The sequence below is a fragment of the Salarias fasciatus genome, chromosome 8 (assembly GCF_902148845.1).
Source record: "Salarias fasciatus chromosome 8, fSalaFa1.1, whole genome shotgun sequence".
Taxonomy (NCBI): Eukaryota; Metazoa; Chordata; class Actinopteri; order Blenniiformes; family Blenniidae; genus Salarias; species Salarias fasciatus.
In genome coordinates this window covers 14,437,194-14,460,395 of record NC_043752.1, presented here as the reverse complement: position 1 = coordinate 14,460,395, position 23,202 = coordinate 14,437,194, and the positions used below count along the sequence as shown (strand labels likewise).

Below are 23,202 nucleotides of genomic sequence, written 5' to 3'. Positions count from 1 at the left end.
TTCCCTCAATGTAATGAGGAAATGTTAATATGCAGACTCCCATTTGGTTGCAGTTCAACAAATATTGACATTTTTAATACATTAAAAATTCACGGTGACTCGAGACTGAGCAAACCAAAACCGAGGTCTTTCCCTCCGCTTAACTAAAGTGTTGCCAACGTCTAATCACAGATGAGTTTCTTGCTGATTTTATTACAGTTCCATTTATTTGAATAACACCACCCCTGGAAGACTGTAATTATGGCGCGCCTCGATGTTATTGGGGAGGAGAGTTGTCATAACACATAGATGCACTGTGAGCTGCTTTGAAAAAGTGACATTTTGGAACATTGAGTCACTGCTGAAGCAGCACGGTGGAGTAGTGGTTTGCACTTCTTCCTCACGGTGAGAATTCCCTAGATTGATCCCGAGCTTGGCTTTCTTCAGGAGTTCACATTGCTTCCATTCAGAATGGTTGATTTCTACTGCTATGGCTGGAAAAATAATAGGAGTTTAGACCAATAACGTGTCCAGGATGTCAACAACCTCACTGCAGCTACTGTAATTATAAGCTGGGAAGGTGAAAAGGCAGGTGGAGAACGTGAATGGATGGATCAGAGAACTTAAAGGAAGCGAGGTTTACTTCAGGTGAATGGATATTTTTCTGTCGGTATGTAAAAAAGCACGCCGGGCAACCTAAAAGGTGTCAGTGTTTAATTTACTGCACCTTGTTGGCTCAGCCGGGGCTGTCATGAATGCAGGTGGAATGCACCATAACGTAATGCTCATAGTAAGATGTATTTCTTCATTTCACACCTCTGGCATCTTTTTTTTTTTTTTTTTTTTTTTTTTTTTTTACTATGGTGAAATGAGTATGTTATATGAAATCTGATCAGCATCTGACCATGCATATGCCTCCTTATTCTAAATGGCCAAAGTCTGTTTTTCTAGCTGCTGTGTGCTGCAGACCTGCTGCTGCTGCTGCTGCTGCTGCTGCTTGAAATGACAGACGCTCTGATTTAGTTTTTATTACTGAATCTTACTCCGGTAATGAAGTTGGGACTGTTATGTTTCTCTCATTACCTTTTCATTAAAGATATGACTAGAAAATGGGGTTGCCATGGCGATGGCTCCATGAAGTCTCCAAGCTGTATGCGGAGCCGCATTGTTTACTCTTTTGCCAAGTCTGCTGTCTTCAATGGGAAAGGAAGACTTGTTTTTTTTCCCTCCCTGCTCCTGCTCCTTCATCATTTTCCCTTTCTTTTATGGATCAAACAATGACCTGATGCAAATAGAACATTCTTCAGTGGTCGTATTTGTTAATGCTGAGAGCTTCCATTAGCTTGCTCGTTGCTCCCAAAATGAAAAATGGAGCTGCTCGGTGGAGTGAGTGGAGGGAAAAAAAAAAAAAAAAAAGTGATTCACAGGCTCTAAGCAGTAATTTACATAGAAGACATTTGAGAAAATGGTATTGAGTCATTTTGTCTAAATGACAGTTGGGCTTAATGTTGACAAAAACAACTGCCAGTTTGCTTGGGCATTACCTGCTGAGAGCAAGCATGTCTCGCCTTGCTTTGCTGCGAATATAAGCATGAAGTATAAGCGGCGTTCATCAGGGTATGTAAATCCATCTGAGCATCCATCTAGCCGCACTCTGAGCCGTGTCATCCAACAACAGCTCCAGCACCTAATTCAGGTTATCATGGCGCCCAGGAGCAAGGTAAATAAAAGAGGGCGAAGACGGAGTCGCAACCTTTTCTCCTCATTCATCAGTAGTATTTTCCGAACCATTAGCCCCGTCATTGCCGCCTGTACTTTTCATGTCTACCGGCTGGCTTCACCCTCAGTGCTGTGATTAGTTCAAGCAGGATGCCGCTCATCGATTTCGCTCCGCCGGGGTGTTAGTTAACCCTCTGCCAGCTTTTAATTGCTTCTCTTGACTGTTAAAGCAGTACACGGTTCCCGCAGAAAAAAAAACCAAAAAAAAAAAACCTGATTAAATTTCACTTTAGTGCTTTTAAGCTAGTTTCAAAACATGCACGATGGATGCCTCTTGCAATATTCAAATGTATCAAATTCTATCGACTCTATCAGGGAATATACATGTTTTGCTTGTATCAAAGGATAACACCTTTAATTGAATGTGTTACCTGCTGGCAGCAATTACTGTCATGCCGAGAGGTATAGATAGAGACATGGAACATGAAAAGAGGAGAAATGGCAAGCCTTTCCCGCGCCGACTCTCCACCCCTCTACCTTTGCGTTTGTTGGAAGTATAGCGCGACTCCGGCGTGATTGACAGAGACATGATAGCAGCGGTAAACAAAAGGTGCCGCGTGTACACAGAGAGATGAGCGCCGAATGAGTTTTTTTTTTTTTTTGAAAACAATAAATCAAAAACCCGCGTGGAATGTACGCCGCCGTGAACCTCATTTGAATTGGATTACCAGGCGATCCCTCATTATACGACGCGTTGCTGTTCGTGTCATGAAAAAGCCATTTAGATATAAATTATAAAGGTACTAAAGGAAGCCCTTCTGCCAGGAACAGTTGAAAGCTGCTCGCTGACAGTGTCTCACTTGTTTCTAATGAGCTCTGGGTTCGTATTTGTAAATGGAATGTTTAATTATCACATTACATCATGAAATCTATTATCTGAGCTCTGTGAAGCTAATGTATAACGATATAGTGGCACAATAACTGTGCATAGCTTAAGCTGATGTATGATAACTTCCCGGACGCAACGCACAATTTAAAAGACGCGCGGATCACATCTTCCATTTAGCCAACTAATGTTTAACACAGTTTGATTAAGATAATCATTTGTGTATCTTCTCAAGACAAACACTTTGTCAAAGCAGGAAATCAAAGTAGAAAGAAAAACAGCACTGTAGAGCTTATTATAACCATGGTTTATATGTTGACCTCTAGGAGTTCTCCCATTTATGATGGGAGTAAAGGAGTAACTCAATATAATATAATAAATTCCTTGAATTTCTTGAAACCTTAAAGGAATATTCCGAAGACTTTGGACCCACGCCCTATCCTTATCATTTACAAAGTGAGATAAGCTCATAAATACCTTATTTGTCTCTGTGCATCCAGTGGCTGGATCCCAGCTGTTAGCATCGTAGTTAGCTTAGCTCAACTGCTGGAGGTGAATAGGAGACAGAGCTGGACTGACGAAAGTGGACAAAATACTCCTTCCAGTGGTCCAGGGGATGGCCTATTAGCACGTGAAAGAAATCCGAATGGTTATAAAACATTTTAAAAGACGTGTTTTCTTTTCAATCCGTTGAAATAACGTTTTGATGCACACAGATCTGCACAAGCATAGTGCTCTGTGGAAAGATATACCGGAGCACAGCAGTAGAAGCCATAGACTCAGCGGGTGTGCTCTGGTATATCCTTCCCCGGAGCACGGCGCATGCGCAGGTCTGTGTGTATCAAAACGTTATTTTAACGGATTAAAAAGAAAACACGTCTTTTAAAATGTTTTATAACCATTCGGATTTACTTCACTTGCTAATACGCCGTCCCCTGGACCACTGGAAGGAGTATTTTGTCCACTTTCGTCAGTCCGGCTCTGTTTCCTCTTCACCTCCAGCAGTTGAGCTAAGCTAACTACGAGGCTAACAGCTGTTAGCCAGGCACTAGACACACAGACACAAAAAAGGTATTTATGAGCTTATCTCACTTTGTAAATGATAGGGATAGGGCGTGGGTCCAAAATCTTTGGAGTATTCCTTTAATTGGTTCATGTTTTGCATTTTTCCACCAATAGAAAATTGATTGGTCACATGATCTGACTGTTCCAGGGATACCTGTATTTCTAATACACATAAGCTTTGTGTTGACAGTACAAGCTTTGGATTCGCTTGGCTCAGAAAATAATTTTTGGAATTTCATGCAATAATTATTTCAAATGAGTCAATATGAGTTGGGAAACAACAGCCTTTCTTCCAAACCTCATTTGTAAATTAAACTAATACGTTTCATCAACATGTTGACAGAAGTCCTGGAAAATGAGAGCCTCGTAAAAAGCAGTCAAGCAAAAACTTCAATACTTTGCTAAATGCCCCCTTGGTTTCCTGCTCACTATCATCTTTTTTTTTTTGGCTGCTTTTTGAAGGTCTTTAATTTGCATCCTAATGCTTTGCCCTTGTTCAATTCCATTTACAATGCAGATGCCGAGGCGATAAGTGTGACGGAGGTTCATCCCAAGAAAGGGAAGGGGGAGAAAATAACAATAAGCAAATATAATTTTACTTTTATATGTCTCTCATATGAATTGAGCTGATGAAACATTCATAACAAACCAAAAGCCATTCACATCAGCAAATGTGTTATTAAAAAACACAGGTGAAAGAATACAATATTCCTATTATGATTTCTAACGTTGCACAAATGAAAATTTACATACAGTCCTGTGTGACACTTGTTTTGGGATTTATCAGTTTTTTTGCTGTATGTCTACCTGTTTGCTTACCAGTAAATTATGTACCTGCAGTCAACATGAAGACAAACAGCTCATCATCGGCCGTTTAGGGAGCCGGCAGCACCGTCTGCAATGCTGGCACAGAGTGAAGAAGACAATGGTGTCACAAGAAGCAGATTGAATTTGGGCTCAGGACACTTTGGGCTTTTTTTTCTTCCTTTTTTTTTTTTTCTAAGGAGGGGTGTAAAAAGTAGGTTGCAATGCTGGGGGTGTGTGTGCCCAGCCCCCAGGGCTATGGCAAAATATATGGGGCACTTTCTCTCTCTCTCTCTTTCTCTCTCTCTCTCTCTCTCTCTCTCTCTCTCTCTCTCTCTCTCTCTCTCCCCTTAAGTCTCTGTTTTTTCTCACTCCCTCATTATATCTTCAATTATCAAGTCAGGAGAGAAACTCATTATATTTGGAAGTCACAGCCCATGCCGGTGTTCTTTTTGACACAACACAAGAGGGGAGCAGACAAAGTCCATTTGTTGAGATTTCCATCTCCTAATGCCATTAGCTAATTGTGAAAATAATCATCTTAAAATTACACCGAGGGAAAATGTGATTTATATATCTTCACTTTTAAGCCCCGAGAATTAAAAAAACACAAACCGACTCGTTCTGTGCTCCTGTGTCATTAAAGAGCAGGGGGTAATTGCTGATGGGTGATTTTACTATTTGATGCAGCCTTTTAATTGTCAGAGCGGGCGTTCGGTGAGAGCCGTGACCAGGCCGGGCGGCACGTGACCCACTGGAGGGATCTGTATCTGATTTCATTACCGGCCCCAGTTTGACTGGCTTAGCCTCCATATGTACCATGAACACCTTTACCCTTGGGTGGCTCATGTTAATTACTTGAGCCCATAATGCCCGAGATACCACCTAATAAGCAGCCAGCGTTACAAATTGTGATGCTGGGATTAGGTGCTGCTTACCTCTCCAGAGTGAGAGCCAGAATCCCTCCACTGTTTGCAACTGAATGGATTTTTTAAAAATACATCATACTTTCCGCTGTTGCCCAATAAACACATGCTATATGTCTGAAACGGTCACACTCAGCCATGAGTGAAGTCTCTCTCCACTTTAATCTTACGTTTTCCCAAACGCAACTCTGTTTCTCTTTTAGCGTTACTTACCAGCTCGATGAATACCCAAAATTTTCAAGGTTCGTCATGCTTTAATTTCCATTTGAATCATGTCTCTCATCTTTAAATGGAGATGACCTTGCACTTAGGTTGTTTTCTCAAATCTTCCAAAAGCCTCACCAGAGCTAAACGCGACACGAACAAGTATTTCAGTGATTTAATTCGCCCTCACTTAGCGAGGTGAAGTTCAGGTTGTTCGGCGCTAACGTGTACAAATGTGCACCGTTTACCCGTGTGCAGGGCATTTCATGATGATTAGGTGTATCGTAGGGTGGTAGGTTTGTGACTACACGTGTGGGTTGGCAGTTGGGGGGAAAACTTGAGACAATGCTCCACTTCATGAGCACACAGTGTACAGAAGCCCTCCCACACAGCCTTTGTTAAGCCTCCTCTCTTGAGCTGGCACTCCAGCCTCCCTGAGCCCATTGACTCCCACTGGATGCTCTCCACTGTGTTTCCTGGGTGAAATATAAGGGGGCCTCTTTTAATACTGTAACATCCGTATCCATTCCTTTCACACATGCCCCCCTCTCAGCAAACTGCAGCCAATACAATTTAATCCCATTTGGTAGGCAACTTAAATTCATCCAATTTCACAGATTAGGAGTTGTGGTCTCTGCAAATTTTTAGCCTGGTTATACTCTTGATGTTTCCACTATTTCTAATTCGCAAACACACAGAACGAGATATAACCTGAAACTCATCACCGGAAAGACGTGATGAGTTTAATATATGCTTTACATGTATTTCCATGAGACCCTCTCCTGTTGATTTGCTGCTGGTATATTTATGAAGGCTATAGAGGCTAATTCCACACCGGGTGTATTTCCTGTAAGCCGGGCTTATGTCATCCCCAAGCGCTTCTTGCAGCGAGTGTTGTTTCTATAACAACCATACATCATAATGAAGCTGAAGATTCCCCCATAATTACATTGCACATATGAACGTACAGAGCAAATGGGATATATAGGCATTATGTGGCATTTGCTTTTAATTACAAAGTTTGATTACAAACTTTTTTTTTTCCTAACACAGGTACTCAGATTAAATTGAGAGATTAACTGTTCTGTTGTCCATCTCACTGTATTTCCTTGACATAAACCGTTTGGTGTGTGTGTGACTTTTGTTTTCATGCAATAATTTCAAGTTCTCTTCAGAAAACTTCATTCCGTCGCGTTAAAGTCAGCAGTGGGAGCATGCAGCTTGATGTTTGGTGCACTTTCTGAGGGTTTGTTTGCTCAGCGGGAAATGAGAAATGCAGCCATTCTTTTAGAAAGTACAACATAAATAGATGTACTTGGTGGAGGAATGAGAGGGAGAAAACAAAAACAGAAAGAAAGAAAAAAAAAAAAACCCAACCTCTGACAACAGGGATTGGTCTGTTTTATGAAAACGAACACCGATGGTTTTAATTTACTGACTGCATTAGTCGGCTCCTCTCCAGCCAAGCTTGGTGTTGTCTGTTTGGCGGCAGCAAAAGTTATTAATGGTGCAATAACAGGAGGCAAGCCTGGGCACAGAATATTCTATTCTTTCCCAGATTGTGTAATGATTTTCCACAAAAGGGAGGGCTGCTGCTATTTTTCCACCCAGCTTTTTATGGAGTGATGAGGAGGGGGGAGGTGGCATAGATGCAGTCCTTCAGGTTAATTGACTTATATCTTTCACGAATGGCATTCTGTGCGAGTACAAAAAAAAAAAAAATCTTCAAGATTTGCCACAATATACGCTTCTGCTGATACATTAAAGAAATATGTGCTGATATATTGTTTTTTTAAGGGTGATTAAGGGACAGAAAGCACATAAAATGGTACATAAAGTATTAAAGCATAATAAATGCAAAAAGCAGCTTCAACATGCATCGTCCAGTCGCTAACCTGAGGAGGCATTTATGACCTAACATTTCAGCAGATGGATGCAAAAAGTCGAGGAGTTATTAAATTCAAACCAGTCAAGGAAAATGAGTTCCAGCGTGAGATTTAGCCGGTGACCTCCTGCCTGGGAAGCGGTTGTTGGTGGTTTCTTTGAGCATTTATAAGGCCGGCTCTGCAGGTTATGCTTTTAATCACAATTACCGGCTTGTTGTCCAAGTCTTTCCCGTGATTTATGTGTTTTAAAAAGCAGTGGGGTGGTTCATCTGAGAAGGTCAAGTCGCGGGGCAAACGAGGGGATGCCAGCACTGCAGCACTGTACTTACTACCACTTCCTGTTTGTGGAGACAACTCACATCCAAGCTACACTTAGAAAAGCTTATGCACACATAATCAAAGATTAACACTTCCCAGTTCTGTGCTTTTAGTGCTGCTGAATATGAATCAATGCACATTCAAACCCGTCTCTCTCTCTCTCTTTTGTGCGACTGGCCCTCATATTGATTCCATGCATGAGCCTGCAGAGTTATCACAAAACAAATTGCACAGACTTGAATTTGACAATCCCTTTATGAGGAGCGCTCCATTGATTTCTGGATGGTGGCTCTGTTTGGCTCCTTTACAGGAGAGAGAAAGGGGGCTAGCTCATCAGAGAGACACACAGCACAGCTTTTTCTAATTGCCTTATTGCCGTATTGTATTCTGGTGGCGGCTTATAATGCAGCACAGTGTCGGAGAATAAAGTTAGCGACTGTTGCTCGGGTGTATAAACATGTGTGCTCTGCAATGCTTCTGCGGCCATTTTTTTTTTTTTTTTTATCCCCGTGGGGAGCAGCACTGAGCTGCAACTTCTTCTGGAGGATACGGCGTGTCAGCGAAATCGGTCCTGCAGCGCGAGGCTTGACACCGCAGTGACAGCGCAGCAATATTCCCCTCCTTGTCTCGGAACAAATTACCGGCGGCAGGACATCAGAGGGCTCGTTGCGCTGCAAGCCCCTCCCCCCAGATGTACTACTGCAAGCCCCTGGCCAGAACTTGAAAACACAAGTTGCACGTGCACCAAGAGAACTGGCGTCAAATCACATTGGAGTGACTGAATTTCAGACACAAAAGTCAGTTTTAAGTTTTCATTTAGCCTTTCATTCGTTTCTGTGACCCTGACACCGTTTTAACTGGGACACAGATCTCAGTAGGTTTTTTTTTTGTCTGCGTGGATAAATGTTAGTCTCGAAGCACTTTTGTGTTGCCGCCTCGATCGGCAGGTGAGCCGCACATATGCCAGACGGCGCTCAAATATAATCAAATGGCTCGCCGTTGACAGAGTGCAGGGTCTAATACTGTGTGACATTGTTTCTCTGTGAGGCCACCAGATGCAATACATCTGCAGGGTTAAGAGCTTATCCAGAGCTGTTTACTTACCTTCATACATCACTTTGATACAGGATGACCACTCTTCTGCCTTTGCAAAAAAAAAAAAAAAGAAAAAAAGACTGGTATTCATCTCTGTGCCACCTTTTCTTTTTCAAGGTTTTGAGCTGCTCGGTGAAAAGGAGGGGAGGGGAGGAGGGGAGGAGGCGCTGCCTGCCACGCTGCCTGTTTCCCCTGTGTGGAATAAAGCTGCATTTTGAGGGGAGCGCCGTCATGCATCATACACCGGGAGAAGCGGGAAAACAAACAGGGCCAGATTCATCAAACACGGGGAGTTGCTCAGCAGGGTGGGGAACGCTGGGTGTTAATCAAAGTTGAACAGCTAAGCTAATTTTATTCCAAAAGGAAGAGAGAAAGAAAGGAAGGGGGGGCTATAAACACAGAAGAGATATTTGGTATTGAGTTTAAAACTAGCTCACAATGAAATAATGCAACATAACAAATAAAGGCATGAATAATTGCAACAGAATAGCTTGAAAAGTTTAATAGTTTTCTTAGAGGAACTTGCAAAAATTCATTACACAGACACAGTTTATTTTGTTTACCCAGTATTGCATTAGTACAGCCTGCTTCAAATACACTGCGCCACACTGTCACTCCGGCTTATTTGTTTTTAAGTCTCGCAGACTTTGATGTGGTCTGTAATCTTGTCCGGTCTATTAGGATATACGGATCGAAGCAGTGTGTAAATTAGTAGAAAAGCTCCCATCCAACTGGTGTTTTTTTGGAATATTCCACAGCCCCTAATTGGATGAATGGATTTATTTTGTTTTTGGAACATCCATGGTGAGGCTTCTGTTTAATCTCTGCGGGCCCCTCATCCCGCTTTCCCGCCCACTCACCAGATTGATTGTATCTCATAACACACAATGGCATCAATGAATTCAAGTATGTTTTTTTTTTTCTTCTTCCCTCCCTCCTCTTGGGGTAGACAAGAAAGAAAATAATTTGCATGCAGGTGACATGTTCAAACAGGGCAGGGCAAGATGAATCAATATGCAACTCAACAGTTTCCTAATGCTTTGACCTCATTATGCGCCCATTTTTTTCCTCCCCACTTCAACTACTCATGTCAAATTCAAAAAAATATTCAGGATTTCAGGTTTGATGAAATCGTCCTTGCTGAATCACTGCTCCTCTGTACTTTCAAATTGAGTTATCTGTATTAAAAATCTGCTAATAAGCTCAGCAGAGACCTAATGAACCCTCCTCATTTCTGATCTATCGCATCCTTGAGTACTTCCTCTTCAGGATGCTCTTGAGGTCGGACGTATCGGCTTACAGCTTCATCCCGGCCTCAGTAACCACAACATACAAGCCCAGTGGGCTGCAGACTACACTTGTGCTGACCCAGTGAGCATCAAAGAGGTAAGGATTGATGACAGCGGAGTATTGATCCCCGAGGAAATTAAACTCATGTTTATGGGAAATTATTTAGACGTCCCAAAAGATCCCGTCCTGCACTATGGAACACGCTCTCATGCATAATATACAGGAAGAAAAGGAATCTCTAATGCGCGAGCAAAATGAAGTGGTCGATAAAGCACATGTGACATATTGACGTACAGGTGGCCGGTTTCCTGCGGACCTCAGCTATTAGCAGGCTGATGAAGGAATCAACGTTTTCTGATAGCATAGTGTACTCCATCTGTTAAAAAAAAAAAAAAAAACACAAGTGCCCAAAACAATCTTAAAAAAAAAACAAGCTGCAAATACAGAAATACGAGGCGTTATCACAAATTACAGATATTTGCAGGCTTCAAATTAAACAGATGAGTGCATAAAATTGATCTTTTGAATAAAACACCTCCGATCACATCAAATTACAGACCCGCTTCTAAAAACACTGGAATAATGCGCAAACTGCAGTCCAAGGTTAAGATGAGGGCTTTGGAAAAGGAAAGTTGTGAAGCCGTCGTGTGTCCGTCCGCCTGACCTGTGTTTTGCGACGCATCCAAATTCTTATCAGTATTTCCTAAGCGTGGAAGCACGCCGCTGGAATAGGATATAAGCCGGGTTCTATCTCCCTAAATATGAAACGGAGGAGCTGAGAAATAAAAAGAAAAGTGCCAGTCATTGTCGCCACCCTGCTCCACTGTCTGGCGCGACATTAACACAGAAATGAGAATGACCTCGTCATACGTTCAGCCAAATCATCATAAATGACATGATATTAACTCCGCCAGACAGCTTTTTTTTATTTTTTTTCTTCCTGGGCAGTTCTCCATTTTGCTTTAGTTTGTGGTTCTGTGCCCTTGTTATCTGGCCCTCCAGACTCTGCTCTCACTGTGAGGCAGAGGAGCAGAAAGATGGCAGTAATTCATTTTGTGCCACGCCACAGGCAAGGCTCTTTTTCCCTTCTGCCCATTACCTCCAGACCAGACTCTGCATCTCAGCAGGACACCACTCCCTTCTTCTCTGGCCCAGACCCACAGTACTCTGGGGGGGTCTGAGGTTAGTGGACGACCCACTTCAGATTCTGTTTGCGCAACCCCGCAAAGTAACACAGACACACACACACACTTCCCCTCCAGGAAAAGACATGCCAAATTTACATACCTGGAATCTTACATATGTAACATGTGTTACTGATGCACCTCCATGAAACAATGTCAGAGCTGTGTAATTTTCACTTGACTTCCTATTTCCAGATTTAACCGTTTGCCCTGTGTGTGTGTGTGCGTTGCGCGCCACTGTCAGTTCTGAGGCGTCATCCGGCTTTGCAGTTGGAGACGCACGGTAAGCTGCACAAGCATTTCTATACGGAATTAGTGAATGGCCACGGGCGCAAGATGAGTCATCAAGCATTTATCGCCGTTTTAGGGGGAGTGAAGAGGAAAGTTTAAAAAAATAAAGCAAGCATTTGACATAGATTGAGAAAACAAAAAGCCTTAATGACAAGACCAAGTTGTAGAGCAAGGGTGACGCTGCTTTCACGCAGCTGGGAAATGGGATCAATGGAGTGTAATCCAAATTTCCATTGAGCTTATATTTAAAATTTCCAAGAAATAGTCTGACCAATCAGAGGGCTCCTCCCCAAGGCCGCGTCAATCCACATCTGTATGTGACAATTACAAACAAGGAACAATGGCTGCCGACCGCAGCTTTATTGCTACTGTCAAAGAACAAAGAAGTAACAGACAAACTCGCCAATATAAATCAACCGATGGAAAGAAGCTCAAGAGGTATACAGTTCATTTTTAGATTACATTTATGTACCGTTGTGAAAGCGCTCTCATAAAATGCCTGTGAGATTTCTTGGAAATCTCAAACTTTATCCCGGTCGAACCGCCATCAGGCGCACATTTCTCACAGGAAAGCGGGATATTCCCTTTCTGCTCAGTTATTTTTGAATAAGTGAAGCTTTTTCTTTCGATCTAGTGGGCGATATCGAAAAACAGCATTGTTTTCTATTATGGCTCGCTGTCTCCTGTTTACCGGTTAACACTGAGTGCATTTTCAAGGTGAATTATTCTGCTGTGGAGAAGGGATAAGTTTCAATTACAGCCCAGTGTTTTAAAATGAGAAGATACACATCAAATCCAGGATGCTTGGATGTTTATGAGTTTAGAGTAGCATGATGGAAAAGCTCCCCTTTTTTTTCACAATATTGCCACAAGACCTAATTTGTTCCCCCGGCAAGCATTTGGGTTCGGTTTTTTATCTTTATTTTGACATGTTGTTGTTCATGAGGAGAGCAGAAGAAATATCCCATTAACAGGCTCTCTCCTATCTCCCTACATAAATCACTGACATGGAAATGAAACCATTCTGACAAAAAGGGAGATGGATAGAGGAATACAAATGCAAAAACATTACACACACATTCATCCCTTCACCCTCCTCTCCCCTGATTTCACATAAAGGCACTTCAGCAATTGGAACAACTTCTGAATCGACAATTAGGAGTGCAACAAAAAATCTGAAGTGATTTAAAGGGAAAGGAATCTATCTGAGAGGGCTCTTATACATAATTACATCTGATGTATTCTTTTCACAGAATGGCAACTTCAGCTTAATCAATGCGGAGCAAGTCATCAATTCTTTGTTAAAATGTGGCAAAGCTTTGGTTTTTTATTTATTACGGAGACGTCTCTTGTATTTGTCTTTAAGCAGAATTGTTTCATCCATCTTCCGCGCTGCCACATCCAATCCTGGGTTTCAGGAGGGTTTGCTCTCGATCGCACGCGACGGGTGAAAGCCGGGTACAACCCGGACAGATCTCCAGTCCGTTTAAGGGCAAACCCTGAGGGACACACACACACACACACACACACACTCACTCCTACAGGCAATTTATAGACACCAAAATAACCTCAAAGAGGCGTGTTGTTGAACTCTGAGATAAATTCCCAGGATTGCATACAAACACAGAGAGATCAGATATTCTCACTATCAGGCGAAAGAATAAAATAGCCATTTCTCTTGGTAATTAGTACAATTTGTCCGGAACAGAAGACATCTAGTGCAGTTCCAGACAAAACCTTGTAATGTCTTGAAGAATCTAAGAAAACAGAATTTTAGAGAAACGTAACCTTTTTCAGTTTATAAAAGAAAAGAAAATATTCCTCCTTCATTCGCCTGCATGTATCGGGTGGTGAACAGTTGGTTTGCTGGTAAGTCTGCCGTCCTCCAGACCAGTCCAATCCAGATTAAAGTCGTCGGAGGTGATTATTGACGAGGGGAGGTTCAAGTGTATCCCAGCTAATGAACGGAAGCACTAACGACAAACGGAGCGACTGACCGTTTAAACACAGCTTCTTTCCTCCTCTCCTTACGTGCTGCCGATCTCACAGGCAGAGACTCTTTCAGACTATGTGGAGGTATGTCCGACAGCAAGGCTGATATTTCTATCGCTCACTCTGAAGTATGTAATCCATGATCTTTGTCTGCCTTGTTCGAGATAAACTTACAAATTGACCCGGTGGTTTGACACGAGAGCGCGTCACCCAAATCACAGCCCATTATTCCTCCAACCTCCCCGAGGAGTAGCTGACATTTACTCCCTTAAATCTATCACGTTGTCTCAATACCCATCTGCGAGGCTCTGCCGCGGCTCCCCCCCCCCCCCCCCCCTCGCAGATTTCTTCAGGAAAAAAAACTTCTCGGTTCGGCGTGTCTGCAACTGTGAGTTGCCCCAATTTAGTGATGAAAAGTTCATTGCAGCTGGAAAAACAGCCGACTGGTGACACCTACAGAGCGCACGAGGAGGTCAGAGCCTTTTGAAAAGCCCAAAATATGACTCCTCGCCTCGGAGCGACGCAAAATCTCCTCGAGAAAACAAAGCACTTAATTGAGATAAGCAGTTGCATTTGCCAAATCTTTGTTGCTTTCAGTCATATCCCAGTAATTATAGCATTCTACAATATGAAGGTATGCTTGAAGTGAATGGAGTGTGTGTGCGTGTGTGTGTGTGTCTTGATGAAGTGTGATGTTGATCGCAGCAGTGATTGGCTTGAACACAAGTCTTTTTGATCTCTCTTAAAGGTTAAGAATAGTGCATCTAATTTATGTATTATTCATATTCTGACACTTCCCAGAGCTCAAGTTCCTTTTGGGGGGTTTGCTTTTCATCTGACTGACAAAATAACCTTTGGATTTTTTTTTTTTTATCTGCAAATGAGGAGAAATGTGAAAATGATAACCAACCTGCAGGAAAATATTGTGACTCTTGTTAAGTGTTGTTATGGCGGGGAGGGATGGCAATATGGTTTTCACCAGCAAAGGCAGAGGATTAAATAAGTTCCCCTTTGAGAAATTAACTAGCAAACAAAGTGTAGATAAAAGGAGAGACAGAATAACGAGGCCTGCTTGCCTATTCAGAGGTTTAGCCGTGTATTAAAAATCATAGCGTTAAGCTTCCTGACAGATGCTAATGAAGTGATGTTTACATTTTTGATTCGCTGCCTAAACAAAGATAAGACATGCTCCCGCAAAACAGCAAGCCCTGCAATCCAAACACATCCATTGAGTCTGTCACCAAAGACATGACAGCTTTCTTCCCTTTCTCCAGCAACAATAAGCGACTCATTTCCATATTAATGAGGGAAAAGAAAGGCAAGTGGACGGAGGGGGGGGGGGGGCGGCGAGCACGGAGGGGGCGATGTTGCTTCTTGTTGTCTTGGCACCTATTGACAAAGTCTTCAAATAGGTTGTTAATGACCGGGCGAAAACACAGGGAGCAGCCTGTGGAGTAATCATATCAACATGTTGTATACGTATCGCGCGGCGTGCCGGTCGCCGCGCCTTCTACGCCGGCGTTGCTCTCGCCGTTGCCACGTTGCACGCAAGTGGATGTGCACGCATTCTCGCAGGAACTCATGTGGACACGTTTAGACCCGCTCATCCATGAGCGGCACATTAACGCAGCACTAAATATCTCCTATCAAAAGACGCGTCCTAACAGGAAGTGGGCTTCATTCCTCAACCCACAGGAAGTGGACTTCACACTCAAAAGAGCAAACGTCTTTGCAGTTTGCATTGCATGCAAAAAAAAGGGATTACTCTTTGTTTTCACAGCTGTGGCGTATATGTTTTGCACTGTTGTTTCGTTGCCTGCTGCATAACCAGCCTGATGCATCATGTAAATCAACAGATATGTCAAATGTGTTAAGACCCACAGCTTTTGTTCATTCATTCAGCTAAATTCACTGACCAGTTTCTCTCAAGCACACGCTTTTCCTGTTTAGCAAACCGTAGTACCTGGGGGAAACCCCACGCATGTGGAATAACATGGAAACTCCAAACAGAAAGTCCAACTTCCTCAATGTACACCGTCGCTCGAATGTCTTAATTCATTCTCCGCCGGTTTGTGACTTTGTGATACATTTATCCTCACTCTTGACTCCGAGAGGAATCTCCTGCACACAGTCTTCCAGTTCATAGTGCATGTCATTAGCCTCCTAAATTACAAACATCATTAGGAGAATTGATTCAGCTTAGCCTCCTGGGGGGCTTCAGTCTGCTGCTCCTACACGGCGAGCTCATTTTAAGTGCGGTGTCAATCCTATTTCACAAGTTCAAGCAGATCTATTGGGGAGGGGGTCTTAGCTGCTCAATCCCCCTCTTTATTCCTTCTCATTAGGGAGGAAAAGAGTGGACTACAACATGTCTGTGTGCAGCTTTAAAGTGTGAGGTGAAGCCATTTCGCCACGCTGACCTCTGCAGATGTTTTTTTCGGAGGCCGCATCAATCGTCAAGAGGACTTGATTTATGTTGGTTTAAATTCACAAACGTGGAGTTTTCTATGCACCGAAACTTTGATTTTTTTTTTTTTAATATTCATCTGTTTTGTAACTCAACCAAAAACTCAAGAAATTAGACCGTGGCGACTTACACAAGAAAATGGAAAGTGTGGCGATGAAGTGACGCGTGAAGACCGAGCATGTGGTTGGAAATCATTCTGATAAGAGACTGCAGGGTGAGGGAAGAGTGCCAGGGGAAAGCAGCCCCGACGTATAAGAGGGGGAATTGACAAATAGAAAAATGACTAGTCTACACACACACACGCAGCATGAGCAGAAAAACTTAAACAAATCCACCCCTTGAATTCTAATGCAGCGTGGTCCTTGTACTCTGGAGCAACCACTAATTCAAACCAATGTAAAAAACATGGTGGGGGTGGCGTGCCTTCAATAATTCATCTGGAGATTGATAGATGTGCATCTCGAGAGACTGCAGTGTAGATAGTCTGTTTCGCACATCCCCGCAGAGACTCCCTGTGAACTCTGCCGGTGAATTTGTGAGTATGGAGATGGAGGTCAGAGTTCAACAAGAGAAGCCTGGTGCGGCGCGATCATGAACCCATACCTCCTGTTCTAATAGGGTGGCAGAAATCCCTCCCATACTTGAGGGTCCTCGATCTCCTCGGAGATGCTTTATGCTGATACAGCAGTGGAACGTTATGCATTTTATTCATGATAAAAAAATAAAAAATAAAAAATCTAACCCAGCACTGTCTAATTTGCTCAAGATTTTTCTTAAAGGGATCAATAATATCTATACTTTTTTATTAACACCTCAGTATTTTCGTCACAGTAACACAATGGAAAAGAGCGATTCCTTAGTTGAAACGATAATATAATGAGCAAAATAATGAGCAAACTTTGATTAGACATGCTATCTAAGAAATAAAAACAAGGAATAATTGCAGAGAATAAAAGCAGTGAGAGTGGGCGGAATTTTTTTCATTATTTTTTTTTCAAGTTCCTACATCTGAGCGTCTGCACTTCGCGGTTTGATGTACGTCCGCGGCTTATAACTCGGTTTTCACATTCCTCGGCTGCGGAAGGGAAAGTTTCTCCATGTTCACTGAAAATCTGCTTTTTAAAGAGGGATTGTTCGTGATACGTGACGCCACAAACAGTTTGGAAGCTATGTACCGGATACAATTCAATGTATACAAGCAGGATGTGGAAAGAATTAAACCTCAAGCAAATACACTGAAAACACTCCTCCGTTTGGCAGCTTGTACTTAACTGGTGCACTTAGATTATTTGTGTTTTTTAAGTTACATTTTGTTTATTTAACCTCGTTTACAAGCAATTGATTTTTTTTAGATGCGCAGAACAACAATTTAATCATGTTTTATGCAACCTTCATTGATTTACTGTGATTAGAACACAGAATCTGAAAATACCCATCTTGACTTGTCTAAAAAAACGTAGTTTTAATACAACCAGAGCCTTTTTTTTTTCCTGCTTAAATGTCCCACTGGGTCTTTTTGTGCTCAATGCTTCCAACCCCCACGTAGCGAGCCGCCTGACAAGAGGTGGACAGTGTTTGATGGACAGATCAATATAGGAGCATATGGAGGCCAGGCAGAATATAGAAATGAAAAGAGGAAAATGAGATGCATATAAGTGAACTCGGCGCCCTGACTGACACTTTGCACAATCTGCCGCCATTTACTTGTCCGCACAAAGTGACCAAGCAGAGGGAAGAAAAGCGAGTGGAAGCGAAATGCGGCAAGCCGGCGTTGGCCGGCTTGTTTTCAACGCACATGGAGAAGCAGGCTTTTCATGGATTGATGTTATCATGTGACTCAATGTGTGTCCCTTGTGCAACAAGTCCCAAAAAAAAAAAGATGGTTGAAAAAAAAAAAAAAAAAAATCAATCATGTGATATCATCCATGACCCCCATGCACTCACAAAGCGCTCGGGTCACGCGCTTTCCTATACAGTCCTGTCAAATCAATTGCGCACGGGCGAGTCCATGTACAGCGCAGTCAAACTATATTTAGGGACTAAATTAAATCGTCCATCCTTACAGGAGTCACAGAGCTACTTGCAGAATGATCGCTGCGGGGAAATCAAACCGCCTCCCAACATGATTAATATTAGGTTGCAAATATTTATCCAAACCCTGATGTGTGGGGAAAAAAAAGATACTAGAATCTAACACTTAAAGCTGAGCTACTTTTGATTTTTCTTTCTGCAGCATCACAGGATGATCTGATTTTGAGACCCTGTAGTTTTAAGAGTAATTTTCTTGAACGTAGTGCTGATATCTTGTATTTGGGCGACCGTTTTTTGCAGTGTATGCTGTGTATTTAAGGTCATCAGTAATGATCTTTTTTGTCATCTGGTCTGGTAAAAAAAAGTCCAGATCAGGTCTTCTCAACCTGAGAGGTGATTAGGAAACATCCCACACCACATGTTTGTTCTAGTCATTAGCGGCTCGGTTCATAAAGCCGTTTGCTTTCCAGCGTCTTGCCAAAGAGTCCTTTGTGTGACGGCTTCACACCGAGAACATCCCCGGTTCGTTTCTGCTTCGGGGGAATTTCTGTGTAGAGTTTACATGTTCTCCCCATTCCAGTGTGGGTATTCTGGTTTCCTCCCACAGTCCAAAAATATGCGTTTGAAGCGAAGTGGTGAACGTGAGTGTGTGTGACTGCCTGTAATGGGATCATATCCAGCCCCCCTGCAAACCCCGATTTAGAAACAACATGAAAGATTGTGTGAGTAAAAATAATACACTACAACTGCAAAACTTAAATTTTGCTGAAAAGTCTGGATTTACATATTCTTAGAACATTTGATAGATGAAACTATTTGCTATCTGTTAAAGTTTACTGGACCGAGAGATTGCATTTCCAAATTCAAACTCACAGCAACCGGTTTTTTTTGCAAAGGCTATGTAGGAAGACAATCAACAAAAGTGATTATTTCTGGCTTGTTCTGGAGCGTTTTATCTGATTTCCACTGCCTTTTGAGCATCACCAATGAAAATGCACTCAGCACTATTTATTGTGCTGCCAGCAGAGGAGAGAATTGCTATTAGAGCCTTGGCACCTGAGAAGAAAACTACCTCCAAAAGGGCTCAATTTCAATTCTAAAACTCTTAAGGGTGACGAATGTGGTCATTCCTGGTGGAGAAGGCAGATTTTCCCATTTTACCACATAATTTGTGCCACACCATGTGAGCAGAAGGTGTGTGTGTGTGTGTGTGTAGTGGAAGAAGAGGAGGGAGGAGGGGGTTCTTCTTCTTGGTTTATGTCATTGGTTTAAACGACCCAAGACCCCGCCTTGATAAAAAAGGAGAGTTAGACACAGTGTGACTACAGCCAAAGAGAGAGAGAGAGAGGGAGAGAGAGGGAGAGAGAGAGAGCGAGGGAGAGGGGGAGGAAAAAAAATAAAGCAGTGAAACAGTTAGACACCTACTCGGCGTTTGTAGTCGGCCGCGTTTTGAATAAACACGGACTCGCTCGCGCACACTGTGTTTTCTGCTCGCGCCTCTTCCCGTCAGGAGCCGCTCCGGTGGCGCGCGCGCGGAAGGATTAATAAGGTGGAATCAGAAATACTCCCCCAAATCTTCACATGAAACATTTTCTTCTTCTCTCCCCGGAGCGGATGATGCTGCCGCCGACGTGCGCCTAAAAAAGAAAAAAAAAAAAGAAAAGAGAAGAAAAGAGAAAAGATTGAAAATATAATAATAAAAGAAAGTCGCCTTCTCAACTTGCGATCAGACATCGTTCGTCCAGGTAAGGAGCGACAACGCCACGGATGTTTATTTCAGTTTTAGAGGGAGAAAGGAGGGAGGAGGGGTGTTTTCAGAGGAGAGTTGTCCGCCGGTGGGGGGCTTCAGGTCCGCATACGGCTCTGGCCATGTGTGTGTGTGTGTGTGAGAGTGTGTGTGTGTATATCTCTGTGTGTGTGTGTGTGTGTCCACCTTACTGCGCCACGGAGATGGGGAATGGTCGGCGGGGCTGTTCACATTATCTCTGACCAGAAACACTGCTGCTATCATACCCTGCACCTTTTTATTTATTTATTTATTTATCTATCTTGCACGGAGAGGGTATTCCTGCAGGAAGACGCGGGGACTGGAGTGTGTGCGCGCGTGTGTGAATATACATGTGTGGCTTTTTTTTTTTTTTTTGCGCACATCGGAGATCCTGCACGGAGTGTGTTGTCGGTTAAAAGAAAATAGGAAGTGCGGGTGTGTGTGTGTGTGTGTGTGTGTGTGTGTGTGTATGTGTGTGTGTAATGTGTATGTATGGCTGTGGAGTAGTGTGTGTGTGCCAGCCCCTTTCCGCCGAGATTCCTCTTTTTTCTCTCTCTCCTGTCCTCTCCTTAAATCCTCTAATACCGCATACTTGATCCGAATGACTGAGTTTTTGTGTGGAATAGTGTTGTGGAAGACGCCATCCTGTGTAATCTGCCTGCTGCCACTAAATCACACACACACACACATACACACGAGGCATTCATGTATCCCAGCTGCATCACAATGTCACTGACCTTTTCACGTGTGTATGTGTGTGTGTGTGTGTGTGTGTGTTCCAGTACAGATTTTTAAGACCTCTGTGGAGGAGCTTTAAAGGAACTGCCACACACCATTAGAAAGGATCAGAGGGGCTGCCTAAACTTTTTGCATCACACAGACCCCCAGATGATAAAAGCAGTAGATCAAACACCTGCAGCTAATGACATTTTGCCCTGAGGAATCCCTCCTGAGAGGATTTTGCGGTTCAGAGTGGAGCGGCAGATCTGCAATTTTGACAAAGTGAAAGAGAGAAGAGAGGGAGAGACGCTGGCGAGCCCAAAATCCTCATCGCTTTACAGTTTGAAGCTTTTGAGTTAATGAAAGTGAAGTTAAAGGAACAAGCAACTCTTCATGTTTCTGCCCCCCCCCCCCCCCCCCTCCGTTCTTGTACTGCCACCCAATTTCCCTCAAATTCCCAAATGTTGGTTTTGCAGATTTTTGTATGTTGAAGGTCATTTTGGTGTATTTTTTTTTCTTTAAAACAGTTGCTTGATAGTATAGTTACAGTTTGCCCTTCTGATCCTGAACGTGACATTTTGGCGGCCCTCAGTGATCAAAGTTGCTCCCCCGTCTTTTTCCCCTGAAGGTTTCATGACGAGCAGAGTAATATCCACGTGCACGTCGCTGCATTTTATCCAGGTAGATTCATCTCGCTGCGTAAACCGAAAAGAATCTGTAAAGTGATCGCTTCTGTTTGCAGACACGTTCGTGTTTGAACGAGCTGCTAATTGCCTTGTGTTAACTTGTTAATTACACACACTAAAGTATTATTCCATAATATAGGAGTAATCAGTTCACTGATCGCCCTGAAAATATGACAACAGAACATGTGTCGAGTTAATGAAGAACTACAGTTATTCTAATTCCTTATCGCTCATCATTATAAACGCCGCTGTCAGTCTCACCTGAGACGGTTTCCCTCCTCTTGGCGCGACACCTAAAAAGAGTAATCAATGTAATTCGTGTGATGCCCACAGGCTAAATGAGGAGGTGACCTTGGTATAACTGCTTTTTCTCTGTCTTATGAGCGCCCATGTGGATGAAGAGGAAGATAAGGGAGGAGGAGGAGGAGGAGGAGGCGGGAGGGGGTGGGTGGATGCCTGAAGGAATATAAGGCCACTACAGATGTGTGCAGCTCGGACATCTGCTCTGTTGTCAGCCATTGTCAAGGAGGCGGTTAAGATGGTGGGCAGATCGGCTCAACGCGGCCCTGTTGTCTGAAAGCTCCATTAAACCGCTCCCGTCACCAGTGGTCCGAACGCCGAGCGGCGCCGGCTTCACTCACACCACAGGTGCATTCTCAGATATTCCCGTTCTCTTCCCAAAACCAACAAAATTTACCAATGTCAGGTTGAGACTTTTTGCAGAAGATGTGTTGTATTTGCATTTCCCTTCCCGCCTCGTGAGCCGCTGTTGTCGTCACGTTTCCACAGAGGAAATGGAACAGACTCGGCGAGTCGACCCCGTGAAGAGCCTGCCCTCTGCCATCCTCTCCCGTGTTGCCGAGCAGCACCCTATCACTCAAGGCAATTGAACGTCTCTGAGGGGACCTCTGTTAGCCCCGTGCAATATTTATTACCATCCATCATCCCGAGACTCTCGCTCTGTGGGTGAATAACAGTGGCTGCTAAGTTCTGTGTTAAAAAGTTCCCTCGCCGGCCGCCATTAGAAGGGATTTATGAGAGCGGCTCCTCTGGAAGTGCTGTGGGAGCGAGAAGGAGCATGTTTCAAAAGTCCCGCTGGGATGGCGACCAGATATGTCACGCCTAAAATTCTGACTGCTGCGGTGCTGAACTTTTTCTGTAAAGTCAAGTCTCACCGTACGCTTGTTTCAGTGCTATATAAGCTAAAATATTTGGTTCATGTAGATGCTACATCCACATTGTTTAACTCTGATTGCTTCACCATCTTGAAGCCGGCAGGAAAAAGCAAATACCGCTCTACCTCCTGTGTAGCTATCTATTTTAAAGCAAGACTTTTTTTTTGTGGCAGACAGAATTGCGATAATGATCTAATATCCACTACGGTCTTTAATAAGGATCATCCACTGCACGCATACTGAGCTGGTAAATCCTGCCTATGTGTCCTTTGAAAGATCAGGAGAGCATGTTGTGTGAAAATTAGCACATCCGTGCGCGCTCGCTACCTCTCAATATACGTCCTGCAGAGATGAGACGGATTTTGTTTTGGGGTTTTCTGCGTTTCGCTCTGTTGTGGTTGTTTTTGCCAGTCAGAGTTGAAAACAATCGCGACGAGCCTAAAAGCGGGGATGATGCTATAGGGACGGGGCAGCGCTTTAGATGAATACCTTGCTCTGCTTCTTTTAGGTCAATTTGAATATGTGTTTTTAATTGGTCTCTGAAGGCTAAGTCTTCTCTGTTTCTGCCTTCCTCAAAAGTGTCTGTGTGATGTGACTTGTGTTGAGGCGAGGAGCCCGGGAGCAGCGGTGTTCATTTGAAGCCCCTCGAACATGCTCATTATCTCCAACCAAAGGCGAGATTGATTTAGCTGAAAGCCGGGGTAATTTTTCAAAAA

General features: G+C 43.3%; 1 protein-coding gene across 3 annotated transcripts in view; it reads left to right on the top strand.

The window, feature by feature from the left end:
* Positions 1-19,486: 19,486 nt before the first annotated feature.
* The window catches only part of ctbp2l (C-terminal binding protein 2, like), an 86,862-nt gene continuing 83,146 nt past the window's right edge, over positions 19,487-23,202 (top strand). For all 3 annotated transcript variants that reach the window (XM_030098108.1, XM_030098105.1, XM_030098111.1), the window contains exon 1: positions 19,487-19,882. The gene's annotated coding sequence lies outside the window, so the exon portion shown is untranslated. The remainder of the gene's footprint in view (positions 19,883-23,202) is intronic.